A 12,312-nucleotide genomic window follows, 5' to 3' on the forward strand; every position below is an offset into this window, starting at 1 on the left:
TGTGTGTGAACATGTTTTCAGTTCTCGTGGGAATATGTCTAGAAGTGGAATTGCTGGGTCATCAGGTTACTCAGTGGTTATCTTTTTGTGGAACAGTCAGACTGTATTCCAGAGTGACTGTACCACTTTCTCACTGGCAGTGCATTAAGGGTCCAGTTTCTCCACATCCTGGCCAATACTTGTTATCTGTCGTTTTGATTATAAGTATCCTAGTGGATGTGAAGTTACCTTCAGTTTTGAAACCAAATCTTTGAGTTGTTTTGTGACAAAAATCAAGGTGTGCAAGAAACCAAGCATACTAATGGCTATGTATACTAATGCCTTTATATTAAAGTCCAGAGAGAAAGATAAAATCTTACTAATTTAACACTGATGGTTCTCAAACTTTAGTTTGCATTGGAATCGCCTAGAAGATTTTTTGTGAAACCTTATGTTGTCGAGCCCTACCTTAGAGTTTCTGAATCAGTAGGACTGCGATGTGTCAGAAAATTTACATTTGTAACAAGTTTGTAGATGCTGCTGCTGGTCTAAGGACCACGTTTTTAGAACCAGTGATTTGAAAACAGGTTGGCAGTGCTTACTTTGTGCCCAGTTTCTTCCTTAAGTGTTATCTATGTTAATTTATATAATCTTCACACAGGTAGGTACTTTTATTATCTCACTTTACAAGTGAAGAAATTGAGGCATATACAGATTAAGAAACTTGTCAAGGAAACTCAGGCATATAAAGGCTACTAACTTGTTTAAGATCACATATCTAAAAATAGTGGAAATGATGATTTCCTCTGGCTCTAGTGTTTATATTCTTAATTACTATGTTATGCTGCTGGGCTGCTGCATGTAGAGTTAATTCACACATGGTATATATGATGTTTACTCAGTGAAAACCTGCAAATAATCAATTTCCTACGAATTTAGGATGTATAGTTCCCAGGAATACTTGTTCTCTTTCAAGACAGTAATCTAAAAAATCAAGGATTCCCTCAATGGGCTTGTGTCTAGTAATCAATTCATTCATTACTGTGTCTAGTAATTAAAAAAATATTTTTAGTTTATGTTTTTATGTTTATTATATTTTATATTTTATGTAATATAGGACTACTGTGAATTATAATTTTTATAATAGCAAGTATTGTTGAATATCTAAGTAGTTGTATGACCTTGGAGAGTAACAAATTCTTTGGGCTTCAGTTCTACATCAGACTATGTTTCTATGACTTGGATTTAGTTGTTTTGTTTTAAGATTCATTATGATGACTTTTTTTTTAGTTGAGAAGGGGAATTTAGTTTAGTAGATGGGATTTTCTCAGTTTTAAGATTTTCTCCCTTAAAATGTTCTCAACTTTAGAAAAGTTACTGATGGAAAAACACAGTTGATCATACTTCGACAGCTTGTTGTGATTGTGCTTTTATATTGTATACATACAATTTACCAGTAATTTCTTTATAGTTTCTCCTATTTCATATATTTGTATTTCATGATGCTTTATAATTTGTTAGTTTCATTATTTAAACTGTCTAAAGTTTCTAAAGTTTGTACTACCTCAAAAATTTTGTGATATACCTTGATTATATACACATTAAGTTCAAAACACTTTACTAAACATTTCTAGGGGATGCATAAAAAAGAGACACAGTTTTTTGCCTTCAAGGAATTTAAATTTTAATTGTAACAGTTTTAATTCAGTTAATTAGTAAAATGTATCAGGAAAATTTGTCAAAGAGTTGGAAATGGACAAAAAATAAATCACTGGGTTTCTTTTCAAGGTAATGCTGAATGTCTAGGGACCTCCAAGGTTTATCTGATTCTAAATGAGTGCACTTTTGATCATCTTTGATTGACTAGGCTATTTTACAACTCTGTAGGGATAAAAGTTAAATTGTAGAGAACTGAAAACAATGCAAGTGTTTTCTGCCCATAACAATGCAAATGATTCCTATTCTTGCAGTGCAAATGGATTTTTTTCCAGGAGAGAAGATAAATCTGTTTACAAACTCTGTTATGAATTGGTTTTCACTTCTTACTGGTTTCCTCATTAATTAATAAGTTAAATAAAATCCCTGGCACTTAACATTTTGACTCATGCTTTAAAAAAACATTTCTATGGGACACATGATTTTATCGTTTTAGAAATTATACTTTAGAACTTTTAACTTCTTATATAATGCACATATAGTTAACTATAAGCATATACGTATATGAATTTTTAAGATGTACTCATATGATATGCTGAAAAGTAGTGAAACAGCACTTATTTTTTAAACTAAAAGTAACATTTCCCCTTACTACAAACAATGCATACACACTTAAGATGAATTAAAATATATTCATAAGCAGAAAGAAAATTAAAAAATAAAAACATTTATGATCTCACTATCCAGAAATAATAATCACTGTTAAGACCTTGGAATACATGTTTATTCAATTTTTTTTCTGAAATAGGATAATACTCCGGGGGCAGGATATAGCTTGGTGGTAGAGGGCATCCTTAGCACGCACAAGGTCCTGGGTTCAATCCCAGTAGCTCTGTTAAAAACAAACAAACAAACCAACAAACCCAATTGCCTACCCACATCAAAAAAAAAAAAAAAAAAAAAAAGGTAAAATAGGGTAATACTGTATTCTATATTGATTTAAATTATTTACACCTTTTTTTAAAATTTAGAAGTATACAAATGAGCACCTTTTTGACATTTAATTTTTGAAGACTGAATTTCAGCATTTCTAAAGAGAGGGAGCTAACAAAGCTTCTTGTTAGCTATTTTAGTTCCAATAATTTTGCAGGTGATATGTTATTTTAAAAATGAAATGATGTTAAATAGGCACATGAAATCACTAAATACAGAAGAAATTAAAGCAAAAATGTTTTAATACTTTAAATTTCAAGAGGTGGCCTCTCTGGGATCTTAGAAGTCTGCCTGTACACATAGCATGATGAATGAAATCTTTTTTTTTTTTTAATTGTTTTTGTTTTGTTTTAAAAAAGAAGATGGCATGGAGGTTATTGGGGGATTAAGGGTGGGGAAGAACCATAGACTACAAAGAAAATGAAGCCTGGAATATCAGTATAGAAAAGCAGTCCTATCCTAGCTGTTAACATTTAAAAAACCCTTTCAAGGACTAAAGAAAGAAAGGCTACAAATGTCTGGAGCTTGAGATGGCTTTTATACTTTTGAACCTGTTATGAAAGCTTTTCTTAGAACTCTCTTTCCTCCCCCTCCCCCAAAACGAAATAGTTTAAAAAAAGAAAGAAAGAAATTAAACAGGAAAAGACCAAACCTAAAGGATGTTACAATAGCTTATTTTAAATTTCTGAGCCAGAAAAACAGCTGCTTCTTAAAAAAAAAAAAAAAAAAAAAAGGACAAAGAGGAAGAATTGCCATATTTCAAAGTCCAAAGGAAACAAAGAGAATAAGTGGTTATATCTTTGAATCCTACAAATTCCTCGTAGCTCAAATGTAGGTGCATTTCTAATAGGAATCAGCACTTTTTGATTTTGTTGCTACAAAACTGGTTTGTGAACAAGTTCCAAAAAGTAAAAGTGGAAATGTACATTGAGACTATTCTGTTTTTAGTACAGTATTTGGTTGAACACAAATGTTCTGTATCTGTTTTCATAAAGAATAAGTTAAAAAAAAAAGTTCAAAGGACATGGATTGCTAATTCTTATAAAGTTCTCACCAGAAGGCCAAGTATGACTTTTCTACCTTGTTTTATGATTTATTCATTATTTTATTATAACTGAAATGGAAGAATGAATGACCAACATTCAGTGACTTTTAGTTTTTGTCCTTTTAACATTATAATCCATCAAGATTGTAGAGGGACTCTAAGTCTCTCAAATGGAGTCTAACTCTACTTAAATTAAAAACTTTTAAACCTGCAGTGTAATATGAAAGTTCTGAATTTTAGTCCCATGACTGTTATTAATTTAATCATGGCCAAATCACCTAACCTCTCTCAGAGCCAAACTAGTTCATTGTTTCTTCCATCTCCAAAGCTCTGTAATTCTGTTCCTTTAAAAAAAAAAATGTGAAAGTAATGTTAAGGATAAAATCTTCTTTAAAAAGCAAATCTCAGTTTAGAAAAATTCTTAAATTCCACATGATGTCTTAATTTAACTAGTAATATAAAACAAAATTTTAGTGTGAACACAGAATTTTATTTTTTGAATAATTTTTTCAAAATATGCTAGAATACAGAAAACTGCACAAATTTTAAGAGTATAGTTTAGTTGTCACAAAATGAACATATCTATGTAACCACTGCTCAGGTCAAGAAATAAAACATTTTAAGTGCCCCTTAAGTCTTTCTTCCCTCCCCATTACTGCCTTCTGTTCCTTCTCAAAGATAGCTATCTTGACTTTTAAGAACATAAATAAATTTTCCTTGTTTTTGAGTTTTATTTAAATAGAACCATACAGTATGTATTATTTTATATCTAGCTTCTTTTACACACTGTTGTATTTGTGAGAATCATTACTTGTCATTATGTAGCAGTGGTTGGCCCATTTTATTTCTGTATAGTATTACATTATATGAATTTACCTATTAATGGATATATGCATTGTTTCCAGTTTGGGGCTATTGTAAATAATGGTGTTATAACATCTGTATATGGTTTTTTTTTTGATAGAACTGTGCATTCATTACTGTTGGATATATGCTTAGGAGTAGAAAATAATGCCAAAATTTTTTCCAAAGCACATGTGCCAATTTATACTCCCACTTGCTCAGAACATAAAATGTTAAAATTTCCTTTATTATTATTGGAATGGAATGATCTCTTCAATGAAACATTTGATATTTCCCAGAAAAAAAATGGCATATGGATACTAATTAAGCTTATTAATGCCTGCTTTTGAAAATGTCATAACTCTACTCTTTGGCAATTAGGACTCTGGAATTTCTCACCTATCAGTTGATCCAGGGAAAAGCAATAGATTTTTTTTTTCTTTTTTTGGCCAACTTTTGTTTGCTCAGAGAACTGAGAATGATTGGGGAAAAATAAAACTTCACAATAACTGAACTGTTGTTTTTATTTTCTTCTTTACTCCCTTGGCTAGGCAATGTTATAATAATAAATTCCTTTAGTTCTTCTTGAATATATAGTACTTTTTGCTTTGAGCAGAGAAGAGATAAATACTTATTATCTATTCCTATGATGATGTTTATGTCCCCCCTTTTTTTTTTTTTTTTTTTGGCTAATCTCATTGAAAGTATGTATTTTCATTTAAGGACTTTGCTTCTGTGGGCTGTTTACTACAACACATTAATCAAAAGCCATTTCTTTTGGGGAAAACAAACACCAATAACTAACTTAATTGTAGCAATCCAGATATTTTCAAAGACTTTATTGACTAGTGTCCTGATATTTTTGTTCCATTTTAAATTCAATTCTGGAAAATAGATTTTCTTCAACCAAAGCATTATAAAAATGCAGGGATCCTAGATGATGATGGTTGAGTTGATATGGAAAGAAGTAATAAATCAAAATAGAAAATCAAGAGAATCAAATGAGGTCATATGTTTGAAAGTACATGTTCAAATTTAAGGTGTTATCATGATCATGATCACTATTACCATAGGGATAATTTAGTTTTTTTGTAAGAGGGGGAGGAATAAACAGCTTAGAGATAGTAGAACTCTGTTTATTCAGTGGGGCCAGTGCTGTCCTATGGAAATATAAAGTGAGTCACGGGGGAGGGTATAGCTCAAGTGGTACAGCACATGCTTAGAACACATGAGGTCCTAGGTACAATCCTCAGTACCTCCTCTAAAAATAAATAAGTGAATTGACCTAATACCCCCACCCCAAAAAATAAAAAAGAACTATATAAAAAAAAATAAAGTGAGTCACAATGTGACTCATATATGTAATTTAAAATTTTTTAGTAGTTACACTAAAAAATAAAAAGAAACACGTGACATATTAATGTATTTTATGAAAACCAGTATATCCAAATGGTACCATTTCAACATGCAATCAATATAAAAATTATGGAGATATTTAACATTATTTATTTATACTAAGTCTTCAAAAATCCGGTATATTCTTTATACTACAGCACATCTCAATTAGGGCTAGTCATGTTTCTAGTAGCCCAATAAGTCACAGGTTGCTATTGGCTACCACATTGGAAGGTTTGAGGTTTTCCATGATAGATAGCTCCATGCTGTACAGACTAGACATGATTTACTCATACTTTTAGCAATATTCCATTGTAATATATACTAATAGTGGGTTGTTAGTTTATGTTTGAGATATAGGATTTTGAGTTTCTAAAAGTGGCTAATAAAGAACTCTGAACTCTACTACTAAAATTTATTTTTTGAAACTTTTCCAACAGGACTATTTTGCCAGAGTTTAAATGACTACTTTTAAATCAGAACCTTGAAACCTATAGGAGTCCAGTATATTCCAAAGTAATTTTCATACTAATGAGTAGTGGCAAGACACACATCTGGTGGACTAAAAAGACCCAATGAAAATTAAGAGACACAGCATTCAGAACAACTGGTAGGTAAACAAAGGTATATATAATGTATATATAATAATCGTGAAATTTTTATAAAGGAAAAACAATGGATATGACTTATATGAAAATAACTCTGCTATAGACTGGATATTTATGTCCTTCCAAATTCACATGCTAGAACCTAATCCCCAGTGTGATGTATTTGGAGGCAGAGCCTTTGGGAGATGACTAGGTCATGAGGGCTCTGAATGAGATTAGTGCCCCTTTAAAAGAGACCACAGGAGCTCCCTTGACCCTTTTACTCTTTGAGGACATAACAAAAAGACAGCCACCTGTGAACTAGGAAGTGGGTTCTCACTAATCTGCAGAGCCTTGACCTTGGACTTCTTAGCCACTAGAACTGGGAGAAGTAAATGTTTGCTGTTTGAGTCACCTAGTCTATGGTATTTTTGTTATAGCAGTCCAGATGGACTAAGACAAACTATGAAAGTTTAGCATAGTAACTTTGGGGAAGTAAAAAAAAAATCCCATAAAAGCGGATTCTTTTTTTGAGAACAATTCTGTAAATAATGTCTTGTTCACTAGGATAGTCTACATAAATCTACTTGAACTATAATATAGCTGAAATACTTATCATTTGCAGTAATAAATACTATTATAATGATAAAAGTAAAGGAAAATAATTCATATTTTATAAATTTTAATACTGAAAATTATGTAGAATTCTTTATGAGAAAGGAGTAGATGAAGACATAGCTACTTTTAAAGAATAAATGATTAATGAAAGAAGTTAATTTTTCTAACCTTTTATTATGGAATTTTAAATACATATACACAAGTGAGTATTGATACTATATATGTAATAGGAAAGTAAAAGTTTTTGGCAAAGAAAAGTTAGGTTAGAGTTTCCTCCACAAGTCCCAAGGGGACAGTTGGAGTTTGAGATAGTTTAGTAGCTAGTTAATTTGGATTCTGAAGGAGTAGAAGGAGCGGGAGGTAGTGTGCAGTTGTGGCAACGTAGGCTGTATTGATTCATGGACTGAGTAAATAGACACATGGCTAAATGCTTTACAGACGAGAAATCAGATTCTGTTAGTAGGCAGTATAGGATTCCTGGGTTGGATTGTTTCTTCTTTTATCTGTAGTTATTATTAACTGTAAATATTTTGCTCAGTTTCTTGTTTAGTTTCAAAATTATATGAATTTTATATTTTGCATGAATTTTAGAGTGTTACTGGCATTGGGAAAACTTACAGTAAATTTTTAGGGACAAAGTATGATTCCCTAAGAAAGTATTCTAAATGTATTATCCATATGAAATAAAACTTTTTATCTTGTGAAGTAAATGATTTATGCAATGTAAAATAGAGAACCATTTGTTTACATTTTGAAATTTTTCTTTAAAAAGAAAAACAATTATGTAAAAGATTTTGACAGTCAATGCTTTGTGTACTACTACTACTGCTACTATATATTTTTTTTCTTGTATCACCTGAGGTTGTAAATGGTTGCAAAAGTTTTTAGTGGTATTTTTGGCCACTTTGCAATAAACTTCTTAGGCATATTTTTGGGTGGGGCTATCAGCATAAAGCAGTGTGGTATAGAAGAAAAAGCCTGAATCAAGTCAGAAAGCCTGGGGTCATTGTGATTCTGTCTCTTATTATGATGTGTCCTTGGGGAAATCATTTTTCTTTCTGGAACTCAGTTTTTACATGAGAGGTTTGAACTAGATAATTTCTACTATCCTTTAAGGTGGTAGCATGATACAGTAGAAAGAATATTAGTTTTAGAATCAGACCTATCTGGTTTTCGTTCATTCAGCAAGTATTTATTGAGAACTTTATTATATCAGATACTGGAAATAGTAATTAACAATATAAATAAATTAACTAATTAATCTCTACCTTCGTGGAACTTATGTTCTATCTTGGTAGACAACAAAAATACAAATACATAAAACAATTATAAAATACAATAATTACCATAAGGAAACAAATGAGGGATTCTTTTTTTTTTCTTCAAATTTTATTGAAGTATAGTAAATTTACAACATTGTAAGGGATTCTTGACAGTGTGGTTTAGGACTGTATCTTTGAGGTAGTGACTCAGGATGAGAAGGAGATAGCTAGGTGATTAATGGGGAGGTGTTTTAGGTAGAGGGAACAGCATCTGGAAAGGCCTTGAAGCTGGAGAGAACTTAGTGTGGTCTGGGAGCTGAAAGAAGAGCATTGTGAGTTAGAGTGAAGTGAAAAGATGAGAGAATGGCATAAGATGAGGTTGGAAAGACAGGCAGGGTTTTGTAGATCATGATATGGAGTTTGGATTTTATCCTAAGTACAATGGTAAGCCATTGTAGGGTTTTTAGCAAAACAGTGATTGACTTGATGTTTTGAGAAACTCTTATTACAGTGTGAAAAAGGATTAACGGAGATTTAAGAGTAGAAGTGAAGCTTTTGTATGGTCAGTTTAGAAATAATGAGGACCTGTGTTAAAGTGATAGGGTGTAGATGAAGAAATGTGGAACAATTTAAGATATATTTTAGAATTAGAAACAGCAGAACTTGCTAATAGATTGTATATTGGGTTTGATGGAAAGGAAGAAGAGAAGATGATTCTTAGGTTTCTGACTTGAACAACCAATGGACAGAATTTCTGTTTTCCCAGATAGGGGAAGATTGATATGTTTGGGTGAATAGATATCATAATTTCTTTTTTGATTTCTTCTTTGGACTCAGTAAGTTTACAGTGTCTTTGAGATGTTTAGGTGATGATGTCAAGAAACAGAGTAGGTAATTAAATATTCAAACATGAAATTTACATAAGTCAGGGCTTGCGATACATATTTGGACATCATCAGCATAAGAACAGTATTTAAATCCATGGGAATGGATGAAATATTCTAAGACAAGAGACAAGTTTCAAGGGGCTCTGGCCTGAGTCTGAGGAACCCTAGAACTTACAAGTCAGATAGAAGAGGTAGATTTAACAGTGGAGACTAAGAGGTAGTAGCTGGTGAGGATGAAATAAACCAAGAGAGTATAGTATTTGGAGTAAAGAGGTCAGTGTTTCAAGACAAAGAAAGGTGTTGATTGTGTTGAATGCTGGTGAGAAATGCGATTTGGATGAGCACAGAGAGATGACCATTGGATTTGGCAACATTTGATTTGAATTCTGGCTCTGCTACTTTCTAGCTGAGTGACCTTGAACACTTCATTTCACATTATTAAGTCTCAATTTTCTCATTTTCAGAAAAGGGAATAAAAATACTTCTCTCACATGGTTATTGTGAAGTATGTGAAGAACTAACATGTGTTTCCCTGAAACAGTGCCTGACAAATTTGGGATACTCAATTGATATTAGTTTGTTTCTTCTGAAGTTGTATGATGCCTTTTGAAATTTTAAATAGGGTACACTTATCCTTTGGTTAAAGATGTTAACTTTGTTTCTGAAAATTCTGCTGTTTAGTGAAAAGCTATAAAATAAAAAAAAATTTCCATTAATTTTAATGGTAAAAATTAGGATGTATTTCATCCCAACCCAAGATACCCAAACTCTTCACAGATAGGAAAATATATCATTTGAGGAACAATGAAAACAAATTTATATAAATAATAGACAACATTTAAAAGTATATAAATGTAGGTTATACATAAACTATAAAATAATAGAGTTTTATTATACTTGTTGAAGGAAGAAAACAAGAATGGATAATGGGTGGTGGAAGAGAAGTGTGAGTTATGGCACACTTTTAGAGTTATACAAGATGCTACCTCTTCATTCTTCATTAGCAGGGCATAACATTTTGGGTCATCTAAACATGGTAAAAATGTGAAATTTTCCAGGTGATATTCTCTGACTAGAAATTGTTCAGTCAACTAGTGAGTGTTTTTGCCTGAAATTATAATATCTAAATATCACATCTTATAGTATATTTATTTAGTGTGTTTTGGGTGAAGAAGTTATTCTAGAAAAAAAAAAACCAATGTCATCTGAAAAGTGATAAAACTTTTTCAGAGCTGTTTTAAAATAGTAAGTTGCTATCTGATTTAAGTCCTTATTTACTGTTTATCTACCCCAAGCATGGCTATATTAGGCTCTGTGAGGATAACTAAAAAGCTTATAATTTAATGAGTCGCTTTTAGAAAGCAGAATTTTTAAGTAATTATTAATTTTAAAGGAAGAATAGTGAAAAGACAAAGTCACTTTTTAGTGGTATCTCTCTCTAATAATGTGAAATGCTCTCTCAATTGAACAAAATTTGAAAGTCTAGTTTATATTGACTGGAAATGAAAGAATCTCATTACGAAAAAAGTAGGTATGTTTTTAAGCTGTGTGGTTTTTTTTTTTTTTTAAATTTTCTTTTAGTTATCATTTAAACACCCAAACTGGCAAACCTTCTTGTGGGGAATGATAAAGCTACTCTGGCAGATGGGTAGGAGTATGCATGTATCAGAGAACCACTGATAGGTTGTCCTGTCCAGGCAGGTTGAATTTCCTCTGTATCTAAGCCTATACATCTAAGGCACATGTATTTCTTGGAAAAATCTGAATTTCCTGCTGAAAGTCTTGGCATAGGCAAGCATAAGATCAATGATTTCCAAGATGGGGCTCTGTGCCTTAAGTATCCATGTGTAACTTCTATTGGCATAATGCTTTAAAAGAAGATATATTTGGTAAATTACTCATTTCCCCCTCCAAACTATAAGGTTGTTATATGGTAGCTTTAATAATCTATTGTGCAACTGTTATTACTGGTTTCTGTCATTTAAACCTTGGTCCCAGAGCGGTAGCATGTGCAAATTGAAAATCAACTCAAAATACTTCCTTATGTGAATATCACAAAGTGAGGTTTCATTCTGTTTCTCTCTGTGATCATTTTCTTTTTGTATGATATTAGATTCAGTATCCAGGTTAATTGCCCATCCAATGATGGGGTTTGTAGGCATCCCTAAACCTGAAAAAATGGTTGAAATGAACTCAGGGGCATTTTTTACTTGCTGAAAGTAATTCTGTGTGGCTTATTTCAATTTATTTACTTTTTTTCTCCAGAATTACTGTAAAGATTTTCTACTTCACTCATTACAGCATAGTGTTTTTCACATTTGAATAGACTGCATCAACATGAATTCTTTATAAGGACCTTAAAAACAAACTTTGCCAAGTCCCAGAATACAGAAGTGAATTCACATCCCAATACTCAGCTGCCTCATGAATAAAGGAGAGCCTGTGCCTGACACTTTGAAGCTGTAGCTGTTAAACCATACAGAATATTTACCTCAATAAATCATTATAAGAAACTAAGGTACAATTATACCCACAGAGAAAAAGAATTCAAAACACTGATTTATGTGTTTCAGTGCCTATTCCCTTTTCCCAGTATGTTTTGAATTTTATGCATGTTTGTCATCTTTGGCTGCTCCTATGTATCTTTAAACTAATGGGTTCTGATTTTTTTTAAAACATTCCTCATTAAGTTTGTTATTTTTCTTAGACACACAGACATGATTTGCATAGTGTACAACATTTTACATTTAAAATTAACTATATCTCATTTCTTAGGGCCGAAACTGAAAGTGGAAAAAGTGACTTATTTTAAACAAAACACCGACTTTACTCAATTTGTGAGCATTTAAGCTGAAATTCCATATTAAGGATTTCATTTGGAATTTATTTTGGAGTACTGGGAAAGAGTAAAGAACTGGGATATAAATAGGAAATAAACACTGCCTTAACGAACCATCTTTTATTAAAATATTTTGCTTATTTAAACTGATAATAGTATTATGGAAAAGTATATTTGTTCACCAATGTGTATTTTGTTTTTCTGAAAG

The sequence above is a fragment of the Camelus bactrianus genome, chromosome 10 (genome assembly GCF_048773025.1).
Source record: "Camelus bactrianus isolate YW-2024 breed Bactrian camel chromosome 10, ASM4877302v1, whole genome shotgun sequence".
In the NCBI taxonomy this organism is placed as follows: Eukaryota; Metazoa; Chordata; class Mammalia; order Artiodactyla; family Camelidae; genus Camelus; species Camelus bactrianus.